Genomic DNA, 7,741 nt, shown 5'->3' with positions numbered 1-7,741 from the left:
ATCTGTGTAATCATGATATGTATAGTAGGTAAGATATATCATTAAAAACTTACTGTGCAAAAATGTTAATGAGTAATTTGCAAATGGATTCTATACAAGAATGATGTGACATTCATGCCAGTGAATTTAGAAGATTAAATCATGTATCTGCTTCCCCCTATACTGTTATGTTTTTTTTTTCTCCGAGTCCCTATTTGTTCCTTAGACTAGCATATAGTTAGATGCTGATTAAGGGGTATCTTCTCAAGAAGGCAAATTTAGTCAGAGCATTCACAATACCAGCATGAAATAAAGTTCAATAGTATTGTTTGTTTGTTTTTAAAGATTTTATTTATTTATTTGAGAGAAAGAGGGAGCACAAGCAGGGGGGAGTGGCAGGCAGAGGGAGAGGGAGAAGCAGGTTCTCTGTTGAGCAGGGAGACTGATGTGGGGCTCAATCCCAGGACCCTGGGATCATGACCCGAGCCAAAGGCAGACACCTAACCGACTGAGCCACCCAGGCGCCCCAAGTTCAATATTGTTGTGCAATGTTTTGCATCTCCCACAATAATAATTATTCTAGGCAAAGGTCATCAATGAATGTTAAAACTAGTGGGTGAAAATTTGATGAAAAACAAGATATTTTCAAAAATATCCCTCTATAAATTACTTGGTTTTTTAATGAAGATTTTATTTATTTATTTGTCAGAGAGAAAGAGAGCACAAGCAGGGGGAGCAGCAGGCAGAGGGAGAAGCAGACTACTGCTGAGCAAGGAGCTCAATGCGGGACTCAATCCCAGGACCCTGGGATCATGATCCGAGCTGAAGGCAGAAGCTTAACTGACTGAGCCACCCAGGCATCCCTATAAATTACTTGTTTATTGCAAAGGGAAGAATACTAACTTTACAGTGGAGAAACCTGGTAGATTTTAACCATCTGATCAAAGCTAACATCACCAGGAATGGCACAAACAGGTATCACGTGCCTCCTGATATTATACACTGAGAAGGCCACAAATTACTTCTATGGTATTCCTGTCCAAGATGCATAGCTTGAATCTCACAATGTGGAAATATCAGATAAATCCAAAATGAGGGGAATTCTACAAAATAACTAGTCTGTACTAAAAACAATACCAATGTCATGAATAACAAAGACTGAGAAACTGCTCCAGATTAAAAGAAACTCAGTGTGATGGTTCCTCAAAAAGGTAAACATAAAATGACCATATGACCCAGCAATTTCCCTCCTAGGTATATACCCCAAAGAACTGAAAACAGGTGCTCAAAGAAAACCTTTAACAGATATGTTCATAGCAGCACTATTCACAGGAGCTAAAAGGTGGAAACAGTCCAAATGTCCATCAATGAATAAATGGATAAACAAAATGTGGTGTGTCCAAACAATGGATTATTATTCAACCATACAAAGAAATGAAGTACTGATACATGCTACAATGTGGACGAACCTTGAAAACATCATGCTCAGTGAAAGAAGCCAGACACAAAAGGTCACATATTGTATGATTCTGTTTGTATGAAAGTCCAAAATAGACAAATCCACACAGACGGAAAACAGACTGGTTGTTACCAGAGGCTGGGTGTTGGGGGTGGGGTGGGGAGGAGAGAGGCAGATGGGGAGACACTGCTTAATGTATATGGAATTTTATTTTGGGGTAATGAAAATGTTTTGGAATTTGATAGAGGTGGCGTTGTATAGCATTATAAATGTACTAAATGCCAATTGGTCATTCCCTTTAAAACAGTGTTACGTGAATTTTACCTGAATTTGGGGTTTTTTGTTTTTGTGGGGGTTTTTTGTTTTTTAAAGTTTATTTGTTTTTTGTTTTTTTTTAGTAATCTCTACACCCAATGTGGGGCTCGAACTCACGACCCCGAGATCAAGAGTTGCATGCTTTTACGACTGAGCCAGCCAGGTGCCCTGAATTTTACCTTAATTTTGAAAAAATAAACTAAAAGAGACATGACAACTCAATGCAACTTGTTATCCTGGATTAGATCCTGGGCTAGATTTTTTTCTTTTTCTATAAAGGACCTTAGTGGGACAATGGGTAAAATTTGAATAAAGTCTGTAGGTTAAATAGTAGCATTGTGTTGATATTAATTTCCTGATTTTGATCATTGTACTAGAGTTATATAAGAGAATGTCTTATTTTTTTAGGAAAAATGCTCTGAAATATTTAGGGGTAGAGGGGCATTATGTCTGCAATTTGTGTGAATTAGAAATAATTGGAGAGAGAGAGAAGAGGAGGAAGAGGAGAGTGAGGGAGGAATGATAAAGCAAATGTGCTTAAATATTTACATCTGGGGAATCTCGGTGAAACATATAAGGTATTATTATTTTTTAATTAATTTATCTATTTGTCAGAGAGAGGGAACACAAGCAGGGGGAGCGGCAGGCAGAGGGAGAAGCAGGCTTCCCGCTGAGCAGGGAGCCCGATGTGGGACTCGATCCCAGGACCCCGGGATCATGACCTAAGCTGAAGGCAGAGGCTTAACCAACTGAGCCACCCAGGCGTTCCACATATAAGGTATTATATACACTATTTTTATGACTTTTCTATAAGTCTTAATTATTTCAAAATACAAAGTTTTTCATTATGTCAAAGAGATATCTGTAACCTCATGTTCATGGCAACATTATTTACAATAGCCAAGACATGGAAACAATGGATAAAGAAAATGTGATACACACACACACACAAACACACATGAATACTATTCAGCCATGGAAAAACACAAGGAAATCCTGCCACTTGTAACAACATGGATGGACCTTGAGGGCATTATGTTAAGTGAGTTAAGTCAGTCTGAGAAAGACAAACACTATATGATCGTACTTATACGTGCAATCTAACAAAACAAAACAAAACAAAAAATCAAACTCATAGAAAGAAAGAGCAGATTTGTGGTTACCACAGACAGGGGAGCTGGAGGGAGGTGGTCAAAAGGTATAAACTTCCAGTTATAAGATAAATAAGTAGTAGGGATATAATGTACAACATGATGACTACTGTTAACACTGCTGTATGGTATATTTGAAATTAAGAGAGTAAATCCTAAGAGTTCTTATCACAAGGAGAAAATAACCCATATTTTTCTTTTTTTTTTTGTATTTATAGGAGAGGATGGATGTTAACTAAAATTAGTGTGATAATAATTTCACAATACAGGTAAGTCAAATCATTATGCTGCACACCTTAAACTTATACAGTGCTGGATGTCAATTCTATCTCAATAAAACTAGAAAAATATAAATAAAGTTTGTTTTCTTTAAAAAATCTTACTGTAAGTTACCTCTGTGGGGGAGGGGAGAGCATACAGTGAGCTTCTGGAGTGTTAGTAATATTTTATTCGGGCTCTGAGTAGTGGTTATATGGGCATTCATTTTATTTTATTATTTTTTTTATGGGCGTTCATCTTATAATTATTTGTTAAACTGTAAATAAACACTGTATGAATATTCTCTATGTATATTTCACAATATGAAAAGTAAAAGAAATGAATAAATATCCTTAATCTAAAAATGAAACATAACAGAATGCTGTAAACATATACTTAACTTTCAAAGAGAGGTCTCTGCTTCTTACATACCAGGTTCTTTTATTTTTTATTTGAGAGAGAGAGGGAGGGGGGAGGGAGGGAGAGCACAGAGGGAGAGGGAGAAGCAGACACCCCACTGAGCAGAGAGCCTGACTGGGGCTCGGGGCTCAATCCCGGGACCCTGAGATCAGGACCTGAGCCAAAGGCAGACGCTTAACTGACTGAGCCACCCAGGCGCCCCTATACCCAGGTTCTTTTATGATGATTGGTAGGACATAAGATACTGAGAAGCACTGCCCTGAAAGACTGGGTGGTGATGGATATTGTGCTTCCCTAGCCTTTCTCCTACTTTACTGATCAATCCTTCTTTTATCTTTCCATTTCCTCTGCCTCACCTCCCCCTTAAATGTCTGTGTTCTTCTAGGTCTTATCCTCAATCCTCTTCTGGCCTCATTATCCAAATTCTCATCAAATGACTGTATCAATTTCCATGGCTTCAACTAACAGCTATGAACTGACAAATTCCAACTCTCATAAATTTTAAACCCATATATCCAAGTATCTAGTATACATCTCTATTTTGATATCCCACAGGCTCTCAAACTCAACGTATACAAAAGTGATTTTTTAAAAAAGATTTTATTTATTTATTTGTCAGAGAGAGAGAGACACGCAGGCAGAGGGAGAAGCAAGCTTCCCATGGAGCAATGAGCCCAATGCAAGGACCCTGGGATCATGACCTGAGCCGGAGGCAGATGCTTAACCGACTGAGCCACCCAGGCGTCCCTACAAAAGTGATTTTATCATCTTCCCCATCCCCTACAAATCTCAAATCTTGTCCTCCCAAATTCCTTGTTCAGTGAATGGTTCTCAAGTCTGGAGGAGAGAATTCACCCTTTCCATCTGTCTTGACTTGGTCCTGAATGTCTCTCAAATCTTCCTCCATCTTCTATACTTTGATAATAAAAAATTTTTTTTTAATAAATTTTTTTAAATTTTTTTTAAAATTTATTTTTGAGAGAGAGAGAATGACAGAGAGAGAGAGAAGGAGAAGGGTGAGGGTCAGAGGGAGAAGCAGACTCCCCGCCGAGCAGGGAGCCCGATGCGGGACTCGATCCCGGGACTCCAGGATCATGACCTGAGCCGAAGGCAGTCGCTTAACCAACTGAGCCACCCAGGCGCCCGATAATAAAAATTTTTTAAATGCTTAAAAGTGTTTTTAAAATAATTTTTTTAATCTGCTCCCATCTCCCTATCATCACTGCCATTGTGTAGATTTAAGCTCTGAAATTTTTTACTTGAATTAATCTAGTAGCTACTTAACTGGTCTTCATGCTTCCAGTTTTGTCTCCTCTACCAATGCAGCTTTCACATGACCACAAGATTAAATTTTCTTTTTTTTTTAAAGATTTTATTTATTTATTTGACAGAGACGCAGCAAGAGAGGGAATATAAGCAGGCAGTGGGAGAGGGAGAAGGAGGCCTCCCGCCGAGCAGTGAGCCCAATTCGGGGCTTGATCCCAGGACCCTGGGATCATGACCCAAGCTGAAGGCAGACGCCCAACAACAGAGCCACCCAGGGGCTCCAAGATTAAATTTTCTAAAGTGAAAACTTGACCATGACTACTCTGCTTAGTCCTTCAGTGGCTTCCCACAGCTTCAGAATGAAATCCAAATACCTTGGCACCTTGGCATAACACGACCTACAATACTCTTCCTGGTCTAGTCTCTGACTCTCCACAGACTCATTTCTTTTTTTTTTTTAAGATTTTATTTATTTATATGACAGAGAGAGACACAGCGAGAGAGGGAACACAAGCAGAGGGAGTGGGAAAGGGAGAAGCACGCTTCCCGCTGAGCGGGGAGCCCGATGCGGGGCTCGATCCCAGGACCCTAGGATCATGACCTGAGCTGAAGGCAGACGCTTAACAGACTGAGCCACCCAGGCTCCCCTATCCTAAGTGCTTTATATGGACTTGTTCATTTAATTCTCACAACAACCTTAAATGAGGTAGGTAGTAGTATACTAATATTTATGAAGTAGCCAGAGAATGAGGAGACAGTGAAAGACATTGAGTTCATGTTCATTAAATATTATGAATTTTGTTCTTGTGAATTTATATACCCATCAGCTTGGGAAAATACTTATTCAGGTTCTTTATGCCCAGTGCTATGCCAGGTACTTTGGGAGCTATCTGTAGTGTCAGATAACTTGTGTGCTCAAGGTTACAGTAATTGAAAAGAGCATCACTGAAGAGGTGGGACTAGGGTGGGTTATTTTTTTAAATAAATTTCCACTCAGACGGTATCCCTTCCCTCTAACTCCTCCAAAAGAGAAGAAGAACAATCATCAATGACAAAGGGCAGCTGCAAAGACAGCACCCAAAGTCGGCTTCACACTCAGGAAAGGATACTGCACCTCCTCCTTGTGGTTCCGGGTACTCTACATGTTCAGAGAAACTTCTCTAGTAATGAACTATAGAAATGATCCCTGAAAGTATAGTCTTCTAGGGTGGGTTATTAAGCAAGAGAGGGTTTAGATACAGAAAGAGGTGATGGGAGGACCTTCTAAGAAGAGGAAACAGTATGAAGAAAGGTATGGAGACGGGAATGTGCCTGGTGTGATCCAGGAAGAGTGAGGAGGAAATTGGTGTAACAGTATTGGCAGTTACAAGTGTGAGAGTAATAGGAAATAAGGTAGTATTGTGTTGGTAAAAGGAGAGCAGACAATAGAAAACTCAAACTTAAGCTGAAGAGTTTTCGCCTGATGTAGCTGGAGAGCTGTTGAATTTCCTTGAGCAAGAGTGTGGCATGATGAAAAAAGATTTTTTCAATAGCTGTGTATGAGATATACTAGAAACAGTAAAACGAGGCCAGCTAGAAGTCTGTCATGGTGATCATGGTATGAAGCAATGAGATCCTGGACGGTAGTGGCCCCAATAGCATTGAAGAAGAATGTGGAAATGAGATACATTATGATGGGATAAATGAGAGATCCGTTTTTGAACCCTGTATCCAAAGAGGAGGCCAAGACTTTTACCTAAAAGACTGGAAGAATTGTGGTACCACAGACAGGAATGGGATATTTGAGAAGGAGAACCAAGTCTTAGGATAAATAATCTATTCTAAATTATTAAAAATTCAAAATAGCTGTGGCTTGGTGTAAGATGGTGATTTCTCTGAATTTATTATCTTCCCAAGATACAACCAGGAACTAGAAAATATTACAACTCTATATATTTTTGTATAATGTCATTTATTTGTTCACTCAACACCTATTTACTTGTAGCCTGGTGAGATTAGAGTGAGAGAGTTTGGCACAGTCGGGGTTCAGTTGCAGATGGGCTAGAAAGAAAGAAGTTCATCAAGGAGGATGTTGCATAAAGTACCGAGGAATTTTGACTTTATTTTGTAAATAATGGGGAGCCATCAAAAGGATTTTGAGCCAAAAGGGAAACATAATCAGATCTTTTCTTCAGCACTAGACTTTTAGTTTTTCATGGACAGTGACCATTATTGTTTATCTTTGAGCTAGTCAGTGGGGGTGACATATTGCCTTTTGTTTATTAAACATCTATTATGAGGGACACCTGGATGGCTCAGTCAGTTAAGCATCTGCCTTCAGTTCAGGTCATGATCCCAGAGTCCTGGGATCAAGTCCCAAGTCGGGCTCCTTGCTCAGCGGGGAGCCTGCTTCTCCCTCTGCCTGCTGCTCCCCCCGCTTGTGTGCGCACTCTCTCTCTCTCTCTCTCTGTCAAATAAATAAATAAAATCTTAAAAGAAAAATTAAAAAATAAAAAATAAATAAACATCTATTATGGGACAGGTACTGTGCTGAAGTTTTAGAAGTTTTAGTGTAAGTAACAAAACCATGTGCTACTCTCAAACAACAAATAAAAATGCACCCAGAATCTATTTCTCTCCATTTCTACTGCTACCACCCTAGTCCCAGTTGATCAGTTCTATTTGGATTATTGTAGTAGCCTAGTCTCCCTGCTTCCACTTTTGCCCTTCTACAGTCTGTTTTCTCAAAGTAGATACACTGATCTCAAAAGGGTAAGGACTTAAGCTTCTGGTTATGGTGGAGTAAGAAGGACTGAATTTATCCTTTGGCCTTAACTGCAAAACTGTACAAAATCTATGAGACAACAGTTCAGAGAGAGGGAACCTAGCTAGAGCCTCGTAGTCTCTCTGAGTT

General features: G+C 39.5%; 1 non-coding gene across 1 annotated transcript; it reads right to left on the bottom strand.

Moving 5' to 3' along the window:
• Positions 1–5,836: 5,836 nt before the first annotated feature.
• Positions 5,837–6,050, bottom strand: LOC123323568. Its single transcript, XR_006539489.1, has one exon. It is a non-coding gene; the product is annotated as a small nucleolar RNA U3 (small nucleolar RNA).
• Between the last annotated feature and the right edge of the window lie 1,691 nt (positions 6,051–7,741).

This window comes from Neomonachus schauinslandi, chromosome X (genome assembly GCF_002201575.2).
Source record: "Neomonachus schauinslandi chromosome X, ASM220157v2, whole genome shotgun sequence".
Taxonomy (NCBI): Eukaryota; Metazoa; Chordata; class Mammalia; order Carnivora; family Phocidae; genus Neomonachus; species Neomonachus schauinslandi.
The sequence above is the reverse complement of the archived record's forward strand: the minus strand, read 5'-3'. Positions and strand labels throughout refer to the sequence as shown.